This window comes from Cupressus sempervirens, chromosome 4 (genome assembly GCF_028749045.1).
Source record: "Cupressus sempervirens isolate cs-2001-9-10 chromosome 4, ASM2874904v1, whole genome shotgun sequence".
Classification (NCBI taxonomy): domain Eukaryota; kingdom Viridiplantae; phylum Streptophyta; class Pinopsida; order Cupressales; family Cupressaceae; genus Cupressus; species Cupressus sempervirens.
In genome coordinates, this window is record NC_143121.1 from 479,489,699 (window position 1) to 479,516,296 (window position 26,598).

A 26,598-nucleotide genomic window follows, 5' to 3' on the forward strand; every position below is an offset into this window, starting at 1 on the left:
TATGTAATCAACTTTCATAAATGTTGCAACATGAACTGTCATTTGGAAAAGTATAAATCATGCTTTTAATGTTTTTTGTATATTCCTTCTTTAGCTCATTATTCTTGATACCCTGACTGTGTATATTTTCAGCTGCACTACTTGCTCCTCTTATTACTGACTCTCCTCTTTTGCATATTGAACCCTGTAACAATAACATTACTAAATTTGCATCTTATCTCTGTTCCCAACATTATGCTTTCTGTACATTTCTTTCTCTATGTTAGCATGCTTGATCATCCATAATACTTTTCTGATGTGCATTTATTGTTACTGACATAATGCGACTGATCAGATGCTATCATGAAAAGCTTTGATGAGAAGACACAATTTTCTGCACTTGCTCCTTGTAATGTGTTTGCTGAAGGTTTTATGAATGAATATCTGCTCAAATTATCCTTCACTTTTGGTTCAGCATTGAAGTGCTATTCTTTCTCCTTGCTGTTATACACTTGCTGATATGCACCTGGTCTTTTTGCATTCACTGTCTCTGAGTGTTTGATCTAAAACAAAAAGGTTTCAAGCTAAAATAACTTGTCCCTTTAATGTCTTCTTCCTCTCATATTGAATTTGCAGCATAACTCTATTGAAAAACTAAAAGGTTTCATAAATGAATATGTCCCTTTAATACTCCTATTGTACCTTTTGATCAGCTTCTACGATCCTATCTCTCATAGGCATGCCAAGCTCAATAACCCTTGTGGGAGCCTGCAGTTATATCCATGTACTTATAAGAGATAAAATCTTGCACAGGAAACAAACATGTTAGCAATAAAAACTTGATGTGATCATGATTGCCTCTCTTTTTGGTATATGTTTTTGTTTTATGCAAGTGCATGACATGATGATAGCATAGAATGTTTATGCATGAGGTGAGGTGTTTCCATCATTGCTTAGATCCATTAGATCTAATACATTCTCATATGTATGCAGGACTCAGACACTTCGAGGAAATATGGCTCGGGGCTGCACACAAGCGGGACTGGAGAAAGACAACATAAAGAGTCATTACATGCAATGACTAGTTCCTTGTGACCCTCTTATCCTATGTTCCCGTTCTTTCATGTTTATGCACTTTTGTAGAATAGAGGCACATATCAGTAGATTAGAGGCTACTCTCACAGCCAATTGTGTGAGAGGCATTTACTTTCAGCATTTTATTTCATTTATCATTTGTACATATCTTTTGGTGATAAATACAAAGGACATTTTTGGTATTTTCTTTTGTTCAAAATGAAATATTATTTGCAATAAATACCGAATGCAAATATACAAGAAATGTGTGCCTTACTTTCACTTGTTCACTGTTTTAGAACTGAATTTTGACATGTGTGGAAGTATAGTAATAGGAACCTCTTCTTGGATCATGTGTGGACCTATCCTTGTCCCCACAGAAGTTTATTTGCTTGTTTGTAAGGTCCTTGATTTCTCCTTTGGGCCAGAACCTATATTTTGTAATAATTTGCCTGACAGGACGACTTGTGGTCTTGGTGGCTATAAAAAAAGAGTGCTTGGATTAGGAAAAATACAATGAAGTTAGATAAAAGGAAAATACTAAGATTTGGCTCTATAAGCCCAAGCTCTTAAGCTCGTTGATTGTAATTTGAATGTATATGGCTGCAACGAGGTAGGCCTTATGCATGGCATGTTGAATGAAGATTGTCTCAGCACAGCTGCATGGATTCCTCCATAATTTCTTGTGGTTTCTCCTATTTGGTGGCTTCTATGTGTACTCTTCGCAAGGGTATCTAGGAGGTGAGCTTTATCCTCTCATTCCATCATATATCTTCATGACAATTCACTTGAATCATGGTGATTACATTCTCATGGATATTAACAATCAATTATCTTTAAGAGTTTTATCGACTATATCACTCTTGCTCTAAGCATTTATTATCTTGTACCTTGTGGTCTTTTCGACCATCCTTCCCTCGATTTTTACATACTAATTATCTACTTTATTCCCTGTCAATATAATGACGATAGGGTGGTTGGCTTGCATACCTTATTATTTCTGACGTGTGAGGTGATTTGAAAAAGTTGTCATGAAAATTACAGTAGTTTCTAATATTTGAAGTCTTCCTTGAAGCTCTCTAGTTATCTTACTTCTTACTTTATGCCTTTGAGTATGGAAACTCCCATTAACCTTGGTAACCGAAATAGGCAAATGGCCTTTGATACGTAAGTAACTCTGAACTGAATTTGCTAAATCATTACTGTGCAAAATAAGGTTATCTGGAGAGTCGTTTTGAAAAGCCTTGGGGATCAATTTGTTAACTGCAGAGACTGCTTCTGAGCTAACCTAGATACCCCTACTATCTTTGTTGTGATAGCTATGCATATCTTTAATAACAAAGATACTATTGTAGGGCTCTGTAGAGAAATTTTCATACATGATATAAATCTTGACCTTGATAGGGTTCTGGTAAATATTAGAAATGATCTCTCAATGCCTAAGTCAAGTAACTATGGGATTCTCATGCTAAGGAATCACTTTGTCCCCACTTACCAAATCCTTTTTTTGAAGGATTTAAAAGGCCTTTGGGCCCAACAAGATGTCATAGAGAGAAACATGAAATTTACTATGACAATCTGAGATTAAGGATCTGTCTAATGAAAATTGGTTTGGACAATTACTTTAAGGTTGAAGGCCTCACTCAAGACGTTTATGCTAATGCAATTGCAGACTTAAGGGAAGCAGTCTGCATTACTGGCTAACTAAGTAGCATCCCAGTATAGTTTCAATTTTGTCTTTTTTTGGTTTTTGTACTTAATTGTTACTATTGTGGTCTCATTACTAGCCAAGCTTTTCATATTTCTCTCAGTAAAACTTAAAATGATAAGGGTTTCTTTAGCAATTACTATATGTTGCTTTCTATAGTAATAGGTTTCCTTGGACAATTGCTCGATGAATCTAGACTTTTATTTAGCAATAAAAGCCACTAGGCTACTATGACCGGTGAATTTAGCAACTAAACTTTCTACTCTTAACTATGATAAATTGCATATTACAGACATTATGGATTTATAGTTGGACTAATCTTTACCATTTGATAGTTTTTTTTTAGCAAATTGTTTGCTTTCAAATCATGGGTATTGATACTCCTCCCCAGTTTAAGAAATCTGAGGACGCAATGTTAATATTTGAGGATTTGGAAATATGATGGTTTTTGTATTTTATCTTTGGCTTCTCAATGACTGGATTCTTCAAAAAGGCTCCTATTTATTAGATTTAATTGACAATGCAATGGGAAATTAAGTTCATCTTCTATTTTATTAAGCCTAGTTTTAAGTTCCTCTGTGCAATTAGTTTGTCATTAACTAGATTTGGCATTACCTAGTAGGAATTCGTTTAAATAGGCTTAAACGACATTCCTGCATTTCAAAGCTTTTTCATAAAACTATGATCTTATGGTGTTCGGTAATGGCACTTGGTTATGCTAGGCTTATTGAACACATTATATTATATTTTTCTAATGATTTGGACACTGTGAGACAGAAAGCTTCGAGGCCCGATGAGATATTCTATTATGCATATTTTATTTATTATACGTGAACTATTTTCATAACTAATATCTTATATGGAACTAAGCATTGTTGTGAGATGTATTCTAGCAATATGAAAACAGGTTCTATGAGCAGCTCGAATAAGGGATGCGAACTTGCAAGTATGATACCATCATTAGCTTAGAATTTAGGTTTTAACTGTTTTTCAACCCAGTGCCTTTGCAATTTTCTATCTTTCCTACTAAAAGGAAATATTGTAATTCACAACTTTGTAATATTCTAAAACTTGGACATGTAAATGACAAACTTAAAATTTGTCATATTCTTAGCCTGTTATGCCAAAATGGGCTGCAAAGACTTGTAATCTGTATTCAGGACAGAACAAGTCCCGAGGGAGACTAGAGGTTTTCTTTACTCTGTTCTTTCCTACTGGTGCCTGCATTGAACAAAGTTTGTATAGTCTTTCAAAAATTAATAAAATATATGGGCCTTTCTATTGATTAAAAATATCTCCAGCCTTTTTTGAGGTCTTCGGATCCAAAAAGCGAAGTCTCCCCAAGTCTCCTTCATGAATTGCTCCTAGTTGTACTACAATCAAAGGAACTTTTCTTGGAGAACATGATAGCTAATGACCTTGAGATGGAAGATCACAACTTTGTGGAGTAGATAATAGTACCATCAACATACTAGTACTAGATAGATTTATGGTTTTTGTTTACTATACTAAGTTTGTTCATTTTTGTTTGCATATCGGCAATTTAGTATCAAACTATACTTTTATGAGTTTAAAATTTGAATATGTAATGATAATCTCAGCAATTATCAATCCGATACAATGATGATCACATACGATATTCGGAAAACAAGTATGACTATGAGATATAATAATGTGATTATGTGAGTTTTGAAATATTTGACTCTATATTAATGTGACATTACTATTATTATTTACTTTAGTCTTTTAGCTTTATAGTATTAATATTTTGTATTTAGTATTACTCTTTAAACTATTTATAAAAAATTGTCGTCTCAAAGTACCTTCGTCTCTTATTTTTGAAAAATTGTCTAATCGATACCAGTACCAGAGACCTCCAAGTCTCCCCATCTCTCAGTGACCTTGATAAATTGTAAGTCCCTCAAACCGAACCAAGTGATGAATAAGTCAATCATTGTGCATACCATGAGTCCAATTGCGCTTGCTAGATGTAGTGACTCCTCCAAACTGACTTCCTATAAAAAGTAAGTATCTAAATAATTGCTTTGGTCAATGGTACTGAATATCAATAGTGCTACCAAGTTGTTCTAGTGCCCTACTAGAAAGATAGAAACCCTGACTTTTCTAAAATATTAAGTGTGATAAATTGATCCAAATGAAGAGCAATCGTGAATATCTATGTCCTCTAGAGTGCCAATTTACCTATGGTTCTACCAAGACCCTTTATCCCTCTGACTTAGCCTACAAGGGACAAGGATTGGCTAAACTAAACAAATATTTATGCTCGCGAAAAAGGGGACTTTACAATCTGCCATTCCTAAGATTACTTGTCCCCAAGAAATCACATCTACAAAGAAACTCCACTATATTGGAAGTCAAAAGAAAGATTGAGAAATGCCTCACACTGAAACACAGCTGCAACACGATCATAACCACAGCTGCCTAAAAACGAACAACCACCCATTTGTTGTTATATCCCCATTTTAGGATAGAATTTTAATAATAATTAGATAATACACTGTTATTAAATAAATAATGATGATAACGTTATATTAAAACTAATACTAAAATATAAAAATAGGAAATTATAATTATTTAATCTATATTATCAATGAAATAATATTTAGAATGATATTTTAAATAATTTAAAAATGAATAAATAAAGAAATAAAATTATATACAAGAGACGCTATTGTAGAAAGTATGTTAACTTTCTAAATAGAATTTAAAATAATAATAAACACAAATAAGTAAGTAAATAAATAATATAGCATAGAATAATATATATTAACTAAATCTAATGAAAAATCAAGAGATATTTAACATATAGACATGACTCCTTAAAATTGTTAGATTTTAGTGATCTCTAATAGATAAAGCTATTACAATAGATATGAATAACAATAGATACTGTTACTTGAATAACTGTAGTGCAGAGTTGTTCTTCAAATAATGATGATCTTGAATATGTGAGATGCAGGATATCCTTAATGTATATCGCTGATAACACAGACTGTAGAATGCAAATGCTGATAGTCTTCCAAATCAGATTGCAGTGGAGAATGCTGAGAATATATTATGCAAGATTAATATGCAGATCACTGGGTTTGTGATGCCTAAGATTGATGACATTCCCATCGGTCTGCACTTTGTTTATATAGGTAAGAGAAGGGTCATGACCTATAGAGTCATGACTCTACGTGGCCTTCGGTCACACAGGGTCATGCCTCTACGGAGGCACAACTAACTAATGTTAGTTAAACCAAACCAACATAATTGGTAGTAATACAAGACTCCTGATGGCATAAGATGTCCGCCAATAATCTAAACATGATATTGCCTACCAATGATATTATCAATCATTTAATAGAAGTTAAGACGATTAAAACATATATATATATATATATAACATCAATGACTGTTATCAGATAAACCTGATATAGATTTGCACATGCCTAATGAGCATTATTACTTCTACAGATGCTATATATCAACAAAACTTAAGATATAAAAAGGAGGAGAGTTTATTTTAGAGAGAGAAAATGAAGAGGAGAAGATAGGACTTCAAAAAAGAAAAATGGTAGAGGAAAGTAATATGAAGAAAATGAGGAAGTGACATTTTGAAAAGATATCAATGATATTCAAAGGATGTGAACCTTCGAAAGGGTCATAATTATGAATAGTTACGACTCTTCAAAAATATTGTAATTATAAAGTATTGGGACTTTTCCAAAGGATTTTAGTTATGAAATGTTCTAACTTTTCGAAATAATTATAACTATGAAGTTTTGTGACTTTTCAAAAGATTTGTATTATGAAAGTTTGCGACTCTTGGAAAGGAAAAAATAAATAAATAAATTTATCCTTTCCTTATAATTAGAAAGGAAGAATTTTAGAAAGTAAATATAAAGTTAGAGATAATTTAGAAGGAATAATTCATTGAAGGGCCGACTAAGGATAGAGTCACATGGACCAAGCAAAGAGGAAGGTAAGAAAAGTATGTTTATGGATTATATTTGTTTTTATTATGTTTATGAATTTATTTATATTAATGAATTATACTTGTGGATAATTTATGCATATGCATATGTATATGTAAAAGATGGAATTCAAAACAGATAACACACATGACTTAATGGTTAATGGTTTAAGATCAGGAGAGTCCCTTTTTAGGGAAGAGAGTAATCTTAATATGGTTAATAGCTTAAAATCAAGAGAGTCCCTTTGGGAAGAGATTGGTCTTAATATGGTTATAAGGCCAGAATATTCCGTAGATGTTAACATATGCATATGTGACAAGGGCCCCAGATGGAGAATGTCTCTTTTAGGAAGGACCTTAAAGGGAGCACTTCAACGAAGACGGAAAAGTAACCGGGGACCTAAGGATCCTCAAGAGGGTTATTGATCCCAATGTGGAGATGTTTTTAGGTTGGGTTAGGATAGAGGGTAGAATAGTGAAAGTTGATTTATTATTGTATAAATTCTAACATTGGTTTTGTAGGTATTCTTGTCCTAGTTAGTGGGGAAACTACATTTGTCCAAACTTTGCACACTAAAAATCTACATCTAAAACAAATCATGAACATGAAGATCGAAGGTGAAACTACTTGTAGTCCACATCATGTACACAATAAAATACTCCTAGTGAAACCACACTAGAACCCCAATGTGCACGGAGGACCCCACAACAAATTGAAGAGTGTCCAATCAAATATACCTAGATCCCATATCCTAAATAGAAGCTTGCTAAGAATAACCTCAAACTTTGGTTGTGCAAATCTGATAACAATGTCACCATTCTAACAATGATCAAGCAATCCAATGGGATCCATCCAACCTATAGTGCTAAACCTACCACCACCTAGGTCTCAATACAATTGTGAATCACATCCATCTGTATTGTGGAGATCATTTGGAAGCATTTGCTACACTGAATCCGTTACTACACTATGTCAATCCTCCTTAACTCTTTAAGTTGTCCCCTGCCAACTTGCAGTGACTAACTCCATCTACTAAAGGTGGTGAAGACTTGTCCCATAAAGGATGGTGTAATTCTAGAGCCTATCCACATCGATGCATCACCAAGTCCTCCACATGTGGATCAAACGAAAAAAATGATCAATCCTCAATGTGTAGTTATTGTAAAAAACTCCAATCTTAATCACTCATCACTAACTCAAGAATCAAAAGATGGCTCTAATCTTTAAGCCCAAACAACTGATTGGATAGAGTCTTCAACAACCCTCTTTCCAAGCCCAATCACAAAATCTATATGAGGAAGCATTATAGTTGAAGTATCTACAACCACCCACCAAATGCTCAATCCCCACAAGAACCTTGGATAAGAGTATCCTCAATGACTCCAAAGGGTCCCCCTTGAAACTCTGGACTCTCAAGTAGGTACTAGATAATGAATTTGTGTAGTACAAAGAATATGAAGTAGAATCATCTTGTTCTCTTGCAACCCTCAGTTGCGACACAAGTTGTCTATCAATATCAGCTGCATGAGATAAGTAACAGCCATACTACTAACTAGATGACACTTTGAATATCCCTTGTGTATATGATGGAGTAGCATTGTATACTAACGCATAACTCTCTAGAAGATCCACCACTACCACTCGAGTTATCAATAATCTGACTTGCATCATCTATCATAAATACTTAGCTTAGGACAACCTGATGTAACCTATGCCTCTTTATTGCTCTCACCCAATATATGCATCCCAACTATGACTATTGAACCCAAATCTGTAATGGATGTAGCCATTTCCATCACCACAACCAACTGTTACTGCAAAGAGTTGTGTTGTGTTTGTAGCTAGTGAAGCTTGTGCCAACTTCAACTCCAAGAAAAACTCCTCCATCATGTTTGAGACTCATGAATGGCCAACAACACTCTCTCCACTGAATCTATAGTCACTCCCAACTCATGAGTGTGCTCATCTACCTCCTATTCCTTTCCCTTTAGTGCATCATAGAAAGTGCAATCCCACTTGATAAGATAACTTCTATCAGCTAGTAATTGAAAAATAGCTACATTCTATTATTCCAAATGGCTTCTCAAAGTGCATGGAACTCTACTAGAGAAAGGCCACTATCTCTAAGAAGCAATCCTAAATAAAATCCTGCTAAGAAGAATGAGCTCAGACTTCTGTTGCGTAAACGTGATCACCATGTCACCATGTTGATAATGATGAAGCAATCCATTGGGACCTATCCAACTTGCAGCGCTAAACCTACCACCACCTGGATCTAATGCTATTGAGACTCACATTTATCCGTATTGTGGAGATAAGAACATCTGGAAGCATCTACTACACCAAATCCCTTACTACACTCTATCAATCCTCCCTAGATGTGTTGACTACAAGTAGTCCCCCACCAACTAGCAATGACTAACTCCATCTACTAAAGATGGCAATATCCATCACATAGAGGATGATATAATCTTAGTGCCAATCGACATCAACACATCATCAAGTCCTCCACATGTGGATCAAATGAAAAATGATGAGCAATTCTCACTGTGTACTTTCAATAAAAAGCTACAATCATAGGCAATGACTCATCACTAACAACTTGGAAATCAGAAGATGACTCAAATATCTAGCCCCCAATAACTTATTAGGAAGGGCCATTGATAACGTTATCTACAAACCCAATCACAAAAACTCTATGAGGAAGCATTGTAGTCATAGTATCTACAACCATTCCCACCAAATGTTGAATCATGTGAGATCCTCAGACAAGAGTATTCTCAGTGACTCCAAACGATCCCTCCTAAAACTCTAGACTCTCAAGTAGGTACTCAATAAACGAATTTGTGCAATAAAAAAGAATATGAGATAGAATCATCATGTTCTCCTGCAAGCCTCGATTAATCACCCTGACTCTACGAGACAACAAGTTGTCTCTCACCATTAGATATGAAAGATGAAGTAAAGCATTTGCATCCAAAAGAGAAACAAATCAACAATGAGAGCCATAGTCTCAACTAGATGACACTTTGCATGTCCCATATGTAGATGATGAAGTAGCATCATGTACTAACACACAACTCTACATAGGACCACCACAGCCAAACAAGAGCTATCAATAATCTAACCTGCATCGTCTATCAAAATATTGACCTCATGAGAATATAATACAACCAATGGCTTTCTACTGCCCTCACCCAATATACTCATCCCAATTATGACTATTGCACATGAATCTATAATGGATGTAACCAAAACCCATGGATATAAGGTCGTCAACCATTATTGTAGAGGGCTATGTTGTACCTGTAGTTGGTGAAGTCTATGTCAGCCTCAACTCTATAAAAAGCTCCTCATTCGTGTCTTAGAATCATTAAGGGCCAACTGTGCTCTCTCTAATGAATCCATAGTCACTCCTAACTCATGATTGAGATCATCTACCTCCTCTTCATTTCCCTTCAATGCATCATAGCAAGTGCAATCCCACTTGAGAAGATAATCTCTATCACCTCGTAAGTGTAAATAGTTATGTTTCATTATTCCAATGGCTTCTTGAAGTGCATGGAACTCTACCAGGGAAGGGCCACTATCTCTGTGCTCATCTAACATAAGAATACCCCGACCAAATGTAGTCAACATCTGACGAGAAACATCAAAGTCATCTATGGTTGTGCAATCATGCTATCATTGACCTTAAGTTGCCCAACCAAATGATGTCTTTGAAATACATGACTCCCTTACAAGTTCTCTGAATCAAAATTGCAATGCAGTATAAGGTTGTATCTGCAACGCTCACCTCATGATCAACAACACATGTGCTATCATCAATACACACATCAACATCTCGAATACTACTGCTAAGCACCTCAATGGATGGCTCAACTAGCAAGGTAGAAGTTGTTGATACAACAATATCTCTTCCCATAGTTCTTCCAAGGTAATTGCATGTCCATCCAAAATCCAATCCTTGGACCTCTTACCAACCAATGGGTTTTCTGATTTATCTTCCAAGATCTGATTAGAAAAATCAAATTTATCATGGCATGAATCTACATCACCAGTCTCATTATTAGCACCCTAATCTTGAGTACCTTCACGTGGAAATGAACAAGAAGCATGTTCCTTAAGTGAAATGGCTGCTACCTTGTGATAATGCAAAGTGCTTAAGTTGTTGTGAAAAATGAATTTAGTTGTCACCCTCAAACCTCTTTGGATATATCAAGTACTCCTAGAGTTCACACCTTTGTTTACTATGGCAAACTGATTCAATTTGTTTCCCTTAAGGACTGTCAAATGTACCTTGTACTATTTTACCCAATACTTCCCTTGAATCCAAGAAACCATCAAAACCATCTAAACTTGTAAACTTATTTGGCATGATCTGGTATTCTTTAAAAATTATATCAGCTTCGATTCAATTTCTTCTCTTCTAAACTTTCTACACTCCTAATGACCCCCTGTGCGATTACCTCCCACACAATAACTTCCCGCAACACGAAAACCTCTTGCAATGACCATCTTTCGTGACACGATCTTTCTTTGTGTGTGTCTGTTATCCATGATCTCTCATGGCTTCAGTGATCTGCAATTGTGTGGTCGTCATTGTTTTTTGGTGTGCTTCCTTCTACTTCGTGCATGATATGGGGTTTCATTTTTTCTTTTGTGTGGCTCTTCTTCTCCTCCACTCCTCCTCTACTTCGTCTCTTCTCATGCGAGGTCTAGTTTCGGCCATTTTATTTGATTATTTCGAGCTCAAGATTCATGACCTGTTGTTCCTGAAGTCTTCCATTTTCGGGATTTATTGGTGACTGGATTTTGTTGTGTTTATATGAGTTATTCCAAACATTGTCGAGTCTGTTTGTTTATGCGAGAGTTGTATCTATCATTGCATGTAGTAGCTTGTTCATGGGGGAGTTGAATCTGGCATTACTAGCTGCCATCTCACGCAGTGCAATTGTTCTCTGCTTGCTTCTTTGCTCCGGCTTTCTCACATAAGGTTTGTGGATTGTTTCTTAAGCCTTTGTTGCTTGATTTTGGTGACTTTAGCTACTACTCGAATTACTGTTCAACTCACTCTAGGGTGTTCTAGCTCTTTTGGTGTCTAGTGTGCCTCAATTCAGGTTTTAATCAAGGATGACTGCAACTAGAGATGTAGGCTCATCACAATCACAACCTCTAACCTTCCAGAGGTTCTGTGATCGGGTTACCACACCGGAAATGGATAATCAAACGCTCAGAGAGAAAGTTCTATCATTGACCGAGACAATTGCAAAACTCAAATAGGCCATTGGCTCAAATACCTCTTAGATCAAAGTCTTCTTTGATACTTTTACTTCTAAAATTGCAAGCTTAAAATCCCATTTGGAATTCATTATCGAGAGCAGCTAGAGGGATTAGATACTATCAAAGAACAACAATAAGAAATTGCAGAAAAACACTCCTCTCTAATTTTGAAAACTAAATAGAAAGTGAAGTCATGGGCCTCTATCTATAATACCTCAATTGTTTCTACTCCTTTATCAAATCTGAAGAAGATCGTTCAAGGGAAAATTGAGGATGAACGTGTGAGACGAGCTCGTGAGCTCAACTTGCGATTACGTGGTCTCCCTCTCACTTCAAACCCTCTCTCCGCTGGACGTTCTTTCCTTAGTGGTCAGCTTGGTATCTTCGACATCATACTGAACAAGTGTTGGTCTGGTCATGGTGACATCCTTTTCATCCAGTTTATCACCTTCTCGGATAGGCTCCGTGCCCTTAGGGCTTGTTGGTTCCTAAAACTGCAAATTGGAATCCTACAAGCCTTGCCTGCTCGATGCTAGGATATCCAACCGGTTAAGGCCAACTTGACGCGATCAATCAATGTGATCTAAATCCCCTGCGCTTCCGGCTCTGCAAGACCGAGGCGGGTGTACCTGATCTTGGACGAAACACTTAAATCCAAGATGCTTAAAGCAGATCGATCAAAACACGAATACAATAAAAGTTTTCCAAATGGCAAGAATTATAGGAAAACTTTAAACTTGCAATTTATGAACTGAGAACAAAAGTAAATGATTGAAATAATGTTTAAATAAAGAATAAATATAGATTAATGCAACAGATGAATATATTAATTCCTCAAAGGCAAGAAATGAAACATTTGCCCTCATATGGATTATGAATTAAGAATAAAAGACCAGTGCTTAATTAAATGGGCAATAGAGTCAATATTATTAGTTGAAACGTACAACTTTATAAAGTTCAATATATTAAACTATAAATAATTTTAATAATTCAAACGCAACGGATCAATTATATGAACGCAATTTAAATTAGTCTAAAATGCACTTTAACTCCTGCGAAGACAAATTAGACATAAATACGGAAACAATAAAATATTTCACAATATCTATGCTTATCAAATTTAAAATGCAATAATGATCCAGTCCGCTTATCCGAATATTAAAATATTTATAGAAAATAATAAAAAATATTTATAAAGGACACAACTTAATAAAAAATTAAAACTCTAATGCAAATAAATTAAATAAATACTTCTTACTGATCCGGAAATAAAATCGTACTGGAGACACTCCTACAGATGATCCATCCAATACAACTCGACTCCAGACTTGCACAAGAAATCAATCGAAAATCCACCATCCACAGGGTTAGTTCAAAAATTCATTTCTCCACCAATTAAAAAAATATAATACACCATGGGCATAGGATAGGTAAAAAAATTTAAAAATAAGAATGAATATTGTGTCCCTTGACTTTTACATCTCCTCTTTATAATAAAGATGGAAGGGTATATTTCAATCATCGCACCCTCTGATAAAAAATAACCGATCATTCTTAAGTACTTAATATATTTTTAATTAGCTTCTAACACAACCGACGGTTTTATTATTTCTACTTTATTTCTCTCCATTGGCGTGTGTTTACATTCTTTGCATCCATAGCCTGGATGCGCACTTCATACGTTTGAAATCCTCCTTCCTACGCTTCAAATCTCCATAACTCTTACTCACACAAACATCCCTCAAATACGCATATCCGTATTTCCTGCAATGAAATAGAAGAGAAAGTTAGAGATGATCTGTGCAAGGATTGGTAGGAAATAACGTTTTAATGCCCTCTCTCCAACAAGACCCATCGGAAGTGGGTCAGGCTCTCAGGTAACTTCGTGTGAAGTGCCATTGAACGCCTCTATTCAACACACATGCATCTCACGTCAAGCACCCCCACTTCTTCATAGATATTCTTTGTTTATTCTATTTACTTTCTTCATTGTTCAGGTATAACTAGACTTCTTGATTGCACGTTGACCATTGACAACTATACACGCTTCCACCCTTTCAGTTTGCTGATCGATAGAATTTATAAGACTTTCTCCTCTGGCCTTCACTCCAGCCTGGCTAATCCGAACCATATATTGTGCATGATCCTTATTGTTTCCAAGGTCTTCTGCATTGTTCTTCATATTTTCACTGTCAACAAATTCGGAAGCGCTATCAGAGTCCTCACCAACCAAAGTTAGCATTGCCATTACTGCTATCTGACTCGACTTTTCCCATTACTACAGTTCCCATGTCCTTGAACTTATCCATTATTGGCCACCTGAATGGACTCTTCTGGTCTCAATGAGGCAATTCAACAGCACCCAAAGCTTCAAAAAGACAAGGTCCATCCCACCAAGGGCATAAGCTCTTCTTGGGCACATCTCTCAAATTACTTCACAAAGGCCAGAAACTGGGAGAAACTGCATATCTTTCTTTACATTATAACCACGCTCCTTGAGTAATGGAACTGTCTTCTCTACTATCTCATCAAACCTCACTTTAGACCACTGGACAGAAGGTTCATCCATCTTATTAACCATCACTAACAATTTACAAACACCCATTTCATTGTTCAGTCACCTCCAGTGCTTGACTGAATACTCGCAAAGACTGGATGCATAGATTGTATTGATTGATTGCTGGATATAGCCCTTTCTGGGCGGCAATTCATATACATATAAAGTTTATGGTTGTTATTCCCTTTGCTACGAATATATATATACAGGAATCATAAAAACTAGAATCTGCATGAGCAAAATTCATTGCCAATTGTCACAGTATATAACTGTTGCTGCTCCATTGAAGGCACGCACTGGGTGTCTAAATCCTGTTTAAATTTGTCATTGTATGACCTCTGACAACTTCATTATAAACATACTTTTCTCCATCCAATCAATATCTTGGAACGATTAACCAATCCTGATATAATATAATCAATATGCAATTCCCCAAACTAAAGGTGATGGCTGGAAAGAATCAATACTGTTAATGATTTTCAGAACACTGAAGGAATACTGAAACAGATGGAAGTACAATCATCTCTGGTATATAATGTGAGACACCCATTGAAATGACTTTCTCAGGCATCCTCTGGTTCTCTAGACTGTTAATTATGTCCTCACGAATACATTCTCAATCTAATCCTTATTATGAATGCAATGATGTCCGATAGAACAGCCCTCAAGTTCAGTAGACGGGAGGCCAAATGTAATGTTGGTCCACTTCCAACGGACTAGCCATACAACATCAAGTCTTCATGTCTTATTCCACAGTCTCTCTTCAATCAATAGTATATTGCTTCTATGTCAGCATATGTATTAAATTCAGTTGCCTTTCTAGAAGAGGCTCCATATCCTGAGTAAGCATAATTCATTACATTGGCTCGTAAATGAGCTCACAGCTTCTTGTTGTATTCTGTCAACTTATGGTCAAGGCTATTTTATTTTAGAATGCAACCCTGCAAAGTAGTATAGAACAAAAGCTTTTTCATATAGGAGGTCACATATGAATTTTGCCGTAGGCTTATCAATTGATTTTCCACTTGTCACTACCCATCATTTCATAGAAACATAATAATGTGGTCTATATTTCATTCGATAAATTGACATCATATGTTTTAGCCACATTATCTACCATTCTTTTCTGATTATACAGCACACTGGATCTATAGTGGACATGCCTATGAAGTTTATAATCCCATGCAACTGCATATTCGTGTATATTATCAATTCTAACAAAATCTGCTGTCAACTTTTCAACTCATTCCTCATCAAATTGAAGGCCTTTGGAATTCAGAATGGTGGGATCATTTTTAACAATGAAGATTTACACATTACTCATGAAGATCCTCCCTTTATCATGGTATTTTGAGCTCTAAATTTTGCCAAAATTAAGAGTCTCAACACGGCTAAGAGGACGTTGTTCTCTCTCCCTTCTAAAATTTTTTTAGATGAATATCTCACGAAGGCTCAGGTTATAGAGCTGAAACATGCTTGTGGTATTATTGCAGAGGCTAGATAGGCTGGGAAATGGGTAGTTAAATAGAAATCTCAAAGCAGTTATTCGGGATTCCCCCTCTCCATTGGATGGGAGGCAAGACAGGCCCACAAGACCAAATGATGGTCTCACCAGCAGTCCAACAAGAGGGAGATTTCCATGTGGCCTGTTCTTGCTAATTGTTGGAGTGGTAATGGTTCTCTATGGTCATTACCCGGTCTCTTTCATGATGCAGTGGGGTCTGCTAACATACTTGTCGTCATTGAGACTCGCAAGGGTCCCTTACATCTTCTTTCGGGATTTATAGGTTATCAGTGGTTATATGTTTGTAGAGAGGTTTGTGCTTCTGGTGGAGTCCATGGGTCCAGTGGCATTGCTTGTCTAATTAGAGATGATATTTTCAACTTTAATTCTATTGTTCAGTCCAATATGTATGCCAAAATTATGTGGGTCTGTATAGATCGTAAGAGTCACTGCCAGAGAGATATTTTTATTGTTGTTTGCTATTTCCCGCCAGCTTCCTCTCCTTGTGCTATACATGGTACCAAGGACAGAAACCCATATGTAGACCTTAATGATAGTGTCTCTCAGTTTGTTGCTTTGGGGGATATCATTATCCTTGGTGATTTCAATGCGCAGACCAAAGAACTCTAGCCTCCGCTTTATGACCGATGCTCTGATTCTATCTGTACCAGTGGGATTGATCCGACGACTTTGAGACTTCAGAATGTTTTTGATGATGCTCTTGGGCTGATTTCCTGTTATGGTCGCCATCTTCTACAGCTTTGTGAGTTCTCTAGACTTGTGATCTTGAAAGGTCTCTCATGCTTCCTAGGCTCTAACCCGTTTACCTGTTGGCCTCATTGTGGGGGTGCTAGTGTTGTTGACTATGCCCTCACCTCTCCCTCCTTCATTCCCTTCATTCATAGCTTTGTCATCTTACACCTTCCTCTTGCAGATTATGCTCTCCTCAATATTCATATTTCTCCTCACTTGTCACCTCCTCTCCAGCCTTCTCACCTCTTGCCTCTCGCTACTCGCCCCCCGATTTTCAACTTCCTTGATGGCAATAGTGAGCTCTTTTCATCTCATCTTTCAAGCTCCTTAATCTTGCTTGTTTTAGTAATTCTTGTGAGGCCTCCGTGTTTGATTTGCTTGTTGCGGTCATTTGGATGTCTACCACTCCCCTTAGAAGCAAATGTCGTAATACATGTTCCATGAACCTATGGTTTGACATTGACTGCAAAGCTTTCCATCGCTTTGTGTGTCTCGCTTTTGAGGGTTATTCCCTCGCTTTTTCTCACCTGCATTCTTTGTACCTTCGTTTCCTTCGCTCTAAGAAACGATCCTTTATCGCGTATCAGTTCAAATCCCTTTGCTCTGCGCTTACCTGCAACCCCCAATTTTTCTGACATATGTTGTTTCCCCGTTGTTCCCTACCACCCTTGACTTTCGCTCCCTAACCTCTCATAGCACTGCTCTTTATGACATTTTTGGGCAACCTTCTATCCAACCCATCCCATTCCGCCTCCTTATTGTCACTTGTTCACCCCTTCTAACATTTACAAGGCCATCAGATCTATGCGATGCAGCAGAGTGGCGGATGAGGAGGGGTTTCAGGCTGAATTCTTCAAGTTTGGTGCTCTGGTTCTTGGCCCCTATCTCTCTATACTCTTTGATAGAGTAGTTTGTATTGGTTTTCCTGTTTCTTGGTCTCAGGACCTGTTTTTGACCCTGGTAACTACAGGACCATTATGATCGGACACACGTTTGCCAAACTTTATGCTATAGCCCTGAACGCTATGTTATCCAAAGAGCTTGACTAGAGAGGTTGAAGAGCTAGAGGCCAGGCTGGTTTCCGAGCTGATTACCAGACCATAGATCACATTTTTACTTTACGGGCTATTATTGAGGAGGCTAGATCAGAGAAATTATATTGTTGCTTTGTTGTTTTCCACAAGGCTTTTGATTTTGTTCCTAGGATGGCTCTATTTCAGAGGCTTCCTATGATTGGGATTTTGGAGATGCTACTTACCGCGATCATGAGATTATATGAAATTGTGTTGGGTAGATTCAAGACTCCTAAGGGTTTCTCTGTTTCGATCCATAGTACCATTTGGGTTAAACAAGGCTGCCCTCTCTCCCCTACTTTGTTTGGTTTGTCTATTGATGAGCTTGAGGACTTTCTTTTGAAGTTCTGTCTTCGTGGGGATGGATGTTACTTACATCAAGTCTTGATCTCTATTCTTTTTTTTTGCAGATGATGTGGCGCTTCTTGCCTCTTCTCCTGAGAATTTACAGAGGCTTCTTGAAGGTTTGGCTTTCTTTTGTGTTCAATGACAGCTTGTTGTTGACCTGGGTAAGACTCGAGTTATGGTTTTTAATTGTTTAAAGACCTCTCATCTTCATTTCTTCTTTAAGGGACAGGAGATTGAGATTATTTCTTCGTATATGTATTTGGGAGTGAAGTTTTCTAGACCCCACTTCAGTATGAGACCTGTAATCTAGTCCAAAGTTAGTAAGGGTTTGTAATCTCTAGCTATGTTTGAGAAGCAGTGTTTCAGAAACCATTTCCAGGATACCCCATCCAAGTTATCCCTCTTAGACTCTTGTTCGATCGACGGTTCTTTATGGCTTAGTGGTTTTGGGGCCTTCTCTCCTCGTCTCTGATTGGGCCTCGATCAAACGGGTATAGACATTGCTTCTACAACATATCATTAGATGTCATATGTTCATTTCTCATAGTATCATTCTTGCTGAGTTTGGTGCTCATCCTTTCAAACTTGCAACCATTTTATACCTATTTTGGTTCCTTCATTGCCTTCATGGTTTTGCGGACTCCACTAATGATTAGGATAGATATTCATACCTGGTGTACTACTCCTCAGCTGCAACTGCAAGATTTGGTGCTAGTTCTCATGCTCATTACTGGTATGCATAGGCATCCTCTCTGCTAAGCTCGATCAGGATTGATATTGACCATCTCCGTCCATACCAATTTTCATTGAATGCCCTTGCTCATCTCCTCCCCTCCTATCAGGAGTTAAATTAGCATGTTAGATTGGAGATCTACAGACAATACATTATCACCACCTAGAATAACCCTCCTAGTGGATTACGTCCAAGGATGGCCTTCTATGCTGAGCATTTTATGAAGATTTGTGATGGGGTTATTGTTCGTCCTAGCTACCTGCATCAACAATGGTGTCATGCTCTGTGTATTTCTCTAGGGTCTTTCAGAGTTGTTTCTCACCGCCTTCGGGCTCAAACCGACCATCATACTGATAGTGGTGATCGGATTTGTTAGTTGTATACTTTAGCGCAGGTCGAGACAAAGGCAATTTATTTTTCATTGCCCTATCTTTTATGAGATCAGAGGAAAATTTCATTGTGTTCCAGCATTGTTTCTCTCTTTCCTCTTTCTTCAGCTATAATGATCAGCGGTGTCTCAGGCTTTATCTTCAGGAGGCCACCCTGCTTCAGGATAGCACTTTACAGTCACTTATTCCCTCCCAGCCTTCCTCTAATCAGCTCATTACTACCTTTTTCTCAACCTTATCCACATTACAGGGTGTGAAAAGGTCGTCCAATTCTACTGGTCATTCCAGATCTGTCAGACCTCGTAGCAGTTTCTTATGTCAACAACACTCATCCAGGAGTTCATAGTGACAGATCAGGGCTTATGTTCCCCCACAGTCTTAACCTTCTGTGACTGATTTCTTTTTGGCAACAAAGGATTCCTTGTCTTTGCCTTCACTTTTTGCCGCTTCTCTTCTTTTCTCTTTTCTCTTGTTATTCTTGTTGTTTGTTTTTCTCGGACACTGTTTGGTGTTCCTACTGTTATCCATTGTCCTATTGTAAACTCTAAGTCCCATAGACGATTTGTGGTCTTTTGTTGGACATTAATACTATTTGTCTTATCTTATCTTATCACTGGTTTTTCCCATAACTAAAACAAAGCTAGAGTGCTAGCTACTCAAATATTAACTGTGTGAATTCTATGAATTTTATTTACAACCCCCAACAAGATGGCAAGAAACTGCTTCCATACCACTATAAGAACCCCGACGAGTTCTAACTTTGCCAAACCACTAATTTTCTATGCAAAGACAATATCTATTTGAAGATATGATAAAAAAAATGATTTTTTTTGAGTTTTCACCATATGATAAATAGCACCAACACCACACTTGCAAATAGCAAAGAACTAAACTAATATTCCAAGGCATAAATTGCAAATATTTTATTTACTAAAATATTCACAATGCATTCTGATTGCAAATTTGGATATGAAAAATGCTATTTCAAAATAAATGAGAACCCAGTGATGAATTGCACCCAACGTATTATGCCAATCTTCTTCAATTCCTGATTGCATACATCAATGTCAGCAGACGTCCAATGTACAACAGAACGGTGGCATTATTGCTAAGCGTTTTACCAAAAAAAACCCTCACACCTTCACTGGGAATTCCCATGTGAATCTGAAATACCTGTACAGCAGCCTTGTAAAAGCTCCAATATATGATGTAAAAGCTGCGATCCTTAATTCTACCACCTTAGGCAATTGAAACCTGCAAATATCATTTGAACTAGTCTGAAAATCCACCAATCTACTTAGAATTCAAGCCCATTAATGGCTCCTGGCTGAAACCGTTTCTCAATTGCATAATATCATTGGGTATATCAACAACCTGAAGTGCTAAAATTGTGAATTCCACATTCTCCAACAATGCTGAAACCCTTGGCGAAAATCAGAGACTTCTCAAAGAAAACAAGCAAATTAACCAATCCATAATATGAATCAATTTTCCCTTTTAAGCTTTTAAAATTCCTTTATAGCAAATCGATACATGAGGCTTCATGAATAAGATTCATTAATTACTTAAAAGACATTTGATTTTGATGCAAAGTTGACTTCAAAATAAATAATTAACTTCTTCAACTTTGGTGCCGATTCTCATAATATAATTAATAAACATTAATGATGCCTTCTTAATGTCCCAAATTGACTGAGGGAAACAATGGGAAACAACAAATAAATAGCCCCCCTCGTCATGACATTTATTTAATATACTTTTAAGTCAATTGGCCCCACTTAAATAATAACATTATATCATAACTTCATACAAATTAATTATTAACAAAGAATCCTTTGTAAATAAATAATACCTTGAACTTGACTAGATAATCTTATTGCACTTAAATCAACTGATGGGCATAATTGACTTACTATAAATACTAATAGTAAGTCCCTCAAACTGAGCCAATTGACGAATAAGTCAATCACTAGGCATACCATGAGTCTAGTTGCCCTTTCCAAATATAGAAACTCCTAAACATTGACTTACTATAAATAGTAAGTCTCTAAATAATTGCTGCTACCAACGATACCAAATCTCAACACTGCCACCAAGTTGTTTAGATGCCTTGCCAAAGATAGAGACCCTATTTTTATGAAATCTCTAAATAATTGCTCCTATCAACGATACCAAATCTCAATGCCGCCAAGTTGTTTAGATGCCTTGCCATAGATAGAGACCCTAATTTCTATGAAATAGACATTGTAAATAGTGTGTCAAACAGTAAACTAATCCAAACAAAGAGCAATCCTAAACACCTGTGTTTGCTGGAGTAAGAATTCACTCTTTTTCCTGCCACCTAAGACCCTCTATTCCTCTGACTTAGCCTAAGAGGGCCAATGATAGGCTAAACTAAACAAGCTTTAATGTTCAGGAAAAAGAGGACATTACAAAAAGGCCAAGGCCTTCTCATTTGTAAGGAGGTTTTTTTGGTTAGAAGTTAGACAATAGAGAAGTTATCTAGTATTAGTAGAGTAGGAGAGGAGACATGATCAAATTGTTTTGGATTAATTGCAAAAATAGGCTTTTAAGGGACCTGAAACCTTGTAGAAAAGGCTACAATAGATTAAAAATTTAAGACCCCAAAAACAAAATGTTGTTGGAACCAGAACAAAAAACCTTAGTTACCCGGGTTCGCCATATTGGCCCAAGAACCCTGCCTGGGTTCGAATCAGTTTGAAATTCGGGTCCGGTTCGACTAAGGTTTGAATTTCTCTCGGTTCTCAGGGTTCAAATTTCCCTGGGCTGGTTCGAACCCGCAACCTAGAATTCAAACCCAAGCAAATTTGGGCTGCCCAAATCGAAACCGTGACAAATTCGGGACGAATTTCCGCTGATGGGTGACTTTCAAGTCATTTTTTACAACAAATTTAATATGTTTTGAGGTCTGGTTGCCCTAAAAAGTGGATTTAAGTAGGTTATTTTGGCTTCTAACATCATTTGTAGTGTGCAGATAGGTGATTTTGTGAGCAACTAGCTGATTGAGCAAAAGAAGTTTGTTAGCTATATTGAAGTGTTTTTGTCTCATTGCTACATCTTTGCAAGCTTGCAATGCTAGGATGAGGTAAGTTCTTGTTCTATTTTGCTTTTGTTTCAATGTTTCATAAATATTAAAGGCTAGAGTTTTAAAATTTATTCTCAATAATAATATCAACATGTCAATATGTACACAATTTCTTATCATAGGAAAAGGAGCTTCAAAGGGATCTACATCTTCCTCAGTAGGAAATGCCAATATCCCACAAAGAAAAGAATCCCCATCTGATTATCCTTTGTGGAAGAATGTGGATATTCTAGAACCTCTTCCAAGAGGTAGTGACTTCCATTGGAAATGTTTGGGTTGTGATGTAGAAAGAAATAGTTCATATTATTGTGTGGTGGGTCATTTGTGCGGATACCTTGGCAAAGGAATGAAGAAGTGTTTAGGAAAAAAAAGTGCACCTGTGCCAAACTCAGTAGTATTAAAATATATTGAAGAGCATGAGCGAGTTGAAGAGAGAGAGGAACTTAGACAAAATGCCATTGATGGCAATAAGAATAAGAAAAGAAGAAAAGGAATAAAATCCACCTTAGATGTTGTGATAGAAAATCACCGCTTCTATACTACTTCAACTACCCCTAATTCTCAAAATGAAGCACCCATTCAACACAAAAGAAAGGGACCACTTGAAACTGCATTTCAAAATCAGAGTAGGTAAATTGCTGACATTGATGAGGCAAGATGCTTGTATGGAAATGGGTCATCTTTTAATCTTGTCTGCTCTCCATATTTCAAGCACATGTTGAGAAGTGCTAATAAAGCACCTACAGAGTTTTCAGGTCCTAGTTTTGAGAAAGTATGAACCAACTTGTTGGATGACGAGGTCAAGTTGATTGATGAGCAATTGAAGCCCATCAAGGATTCGTGGATTGAGAGAGGGGTAACAATTGTTTCAGACGGGTAGAAAGATGCTAGAAATCGTCCACTGATCAATGATTTGGCAATGTCCCCTAAAGGGGCAATGTTTTTGAAAGCAGTGGATTGTGAAGGGCATGTAAAAGATGGGTCATTCATTGCTAATATTCTAATTGAGGCCATTGAACAAATGGGTGCAAGAAACGTTGTCCAAGTCATAACGGACAATGCAAAGAATTGTAGAGCTATTGGTTTGTTGGTTGAAGGGAGATACCACCATATTTTTTGGACATCTTGTGCAGTTCATTCACTCAATCTTATGCTACAAAAGATTGGGAAGAGTATTCAGTCGATCAAGGAGATGTATGCAAAAGTTGAGGACATCCAAATGTTCATCACAAACCACCACATGACTCAAGGGATATTCAAAATGTTCTCATGTTTGGAGTTGCTGAAGGTAAGTAAACTTGAACTCAAGTTAGTTAATTTTTTTAAAGATAGTATCTTACAATTTCTGATTTTTTGATTATGTAATGATGTATATTCTTTTATCAAGTATGTCTCGTGTATTGTTTTTGCTCTATTTTATGTTAAAGGTTGCTGAAACACATTTTGCATCAAATGTAATCGTCTTGAGATGACTTATGCAAGTGAAAGAGGCACTTACCAATATGGTAGCCAGCAACAATTGGGCTATATGGCGGCAAAGCAATACTAAGAGGGTAGACACAATAAGGAGGATATTGGATGAAAATTGGTGGGAATGTGTGGAATATTTCATTAATCTCATCGCACCCATTATGATCATGCTTAGGTACGCAGACATGGATAGGCCTTTCTTTGGAGAGATCTATGATGGCATAGACTCAATGCTTGACAAGATCAAGCAAATTGCAAATGAAAAGGAACAAGATCCTCAAGAGACTTTCTTCAAACAATTGCGAGCAATTGTTATAAAAGGATGGAACAAAATGACCACTCCTCTACATTTTCCTGCCTATGCATTGACGCCAAAATACTATAGCACCCAATATACTAATCTAGGCTATCACCCTATAGAGACATAGAAGTGTTTGATGGAATACAAGGTAGCATTTGAAAGACTCTTTCTTGATGATTAAGTGTGAGATTTGATTACAGATGAGTTCATACAGTTTGTGGAAGCAAAAATTTTAAGTAATGATGCTCTTCGTCATCGGTTTAGGAAGGATGCTCATAGTTGGTGGTACCTCCATGGCCAAAGATTTCAAAGGTTGGAGGCCCTTGCAATCAAAGTGATATAAAAAATGGTTAGAAATTCTAAGATTCAAGTTACATAATTTAAATTTTATTTTAATTGTTTACATGTCATGTCTTCATAGGTTGCTAGTTCATCTGCTTCAGAGAGAAATTGGAGCACATATTCTTTCATCCATTCAATGAAGCACAATAGGTTGCAATAAAAAAGAGCGGAAAACTTGGTGTATGTGCAAATACAGCTTGCATCTCCTCTCACACAAGACTAAAGAATACAAAGAAGGGGAGACAAAGAGGTGGGATGTAGATGCAAAGTTGGCGGACTTGGATATTTCTTCTTCTCGGCTTACAATTGAAGACTTTGAAGATTTTGATGCCCATACTACTGTTGTTGGTCCTAATCCCATTGGTCTTACTCTTAACTCTATTGCTGAGATAACTAATTCGAAAGGACTACGAGAAGAAGAAGAAGAAGAAGAAGAAGAAAATGAAGAAGATGAATATTAAAATTTTATAAATTATGATTACTTGACTTGAAGTTGAAACAATGATACTTGAACTTGCTGTTATGATTCATGGATAATGATTTACTTTCAAGTTTTAATGTTTTGAATCTCTGATGTTGAACTTGAAAATTGAAATATATGATAGTATGATCTTTATTCATGATGTTGTGATTACAACTTACGTGTTTAAAGTTTATGCCTATGGTGTTTTTGTTGTTTAAATGATTAACTCAGTTTACATCATATGATTTTACGATACTCTAGGCTTCTAGGTTTCATCAATACGTATATATATAATTTTTTATAATTTTTACATGTTTTTTGTATGGACGAACCCAAATGAACCCAAAACCCTTTCCAAAATTTTGTCGTACCGGCAAACCAGTTCTTCGAACTCATATTTCAAACCGAACCCAAACTAGTAACTAAGCATAAAACCAATGACAGCCAATATCTAGCAAACCAACAACAAAAGAAAAGAGCTCGTAGTAGGACAAAACTAGGATAAGTCTTTGAGGGTCTCAGCAACCTCCTCATCCAAGGTAGTCATCCTCTGCATTGAAGCTTTCAGTTCTTGAATATCCACGGGCACCATGGTAGATTTCTTCTAGAGGCTTACTTGTTCTTTTCCCCAACCCTTCCATCTCACCAGCAACAGTATCAATGTCTAGATCCACCATTACAATAGGTTTCTCCTAGTAAGAGGCTTCCAATTTAGCCACAAGAGCCCTCAGGTTGGAGGCAGTAACTTTCATATTCCCCTGGTTGTGCTAAAGAATCTTCGTCAACATGTTTTCGGTCTTATTCCCCTTTTTATTCACCTCCTCAAACTTCTCTTCTATGACTTTGCTACTATTCTTCGCAGCTGCAAACTCTTCCAACACCATCCTCCTGTCATTGAGAGACCAAAGATTATCACTAGCATTCAAAGAGTCCTTACCTCCATCCCCTACATTTTGTTGCATCTCCTCAACTTTGGCAGTAATCACACATCACCTAAGATAAAGGCTTTAAATTCATGAAAGATCCATTTATCTGTCTTGGAGGAATAAATGGCCTTAGCTTTAGCAGTTTGCAAAACTCCCAAACTAGGTTCTCATTTGTCATGAAAGTCATCAAGGTTAAGCTGAATGGAGGCCTCTTTTCAAACACTTCTTTTTAAATGCCATACCACCCCTTAGAATCAGACACTTGCTCATCACAACCAGCAAGGGAATTAGGCATACCTGCTCAACCAAGCTTGCATAGACCACCAGAACGGGGATTTTGTCGATTTCTTCTTCCTACTCGTTAGGACCAATATCACTAATATTAAGGATATGCACCACTTTCTTATGATTGGAATTCCAAGAGCCCTTAGAAGCCAATCACCCTTCGTGTCCAAACCCTTACCTTCCATGTCTCAGGCTCAGTAGATGCACTGTCTTTCTCGTCATTTTTGTCTACATACCCTTCTCATCAAAATTTTGACCCTCATTTTTTGGTTCCTTCCCAATAGAGGGAGAAGGGGTAGGCTTCTCAATGTCACCGCTACCCAG

General features: G+C 36.9%; 1 protein-coding gene across 5 annotated transcripts in view; it reads right to left on the reverse strand.

Annotated features, from left to right (window-relative positions):
• ATH9 (ABC2 homolog 9) overlaps positions 1–26,598 on the reverse strand; it is a 229,610-nt gene that overhangs the window by 58,034 nt on the left and 144,978 nt on the right. The gene's annotated exons all lie outside the window — the stretch shown is intronic.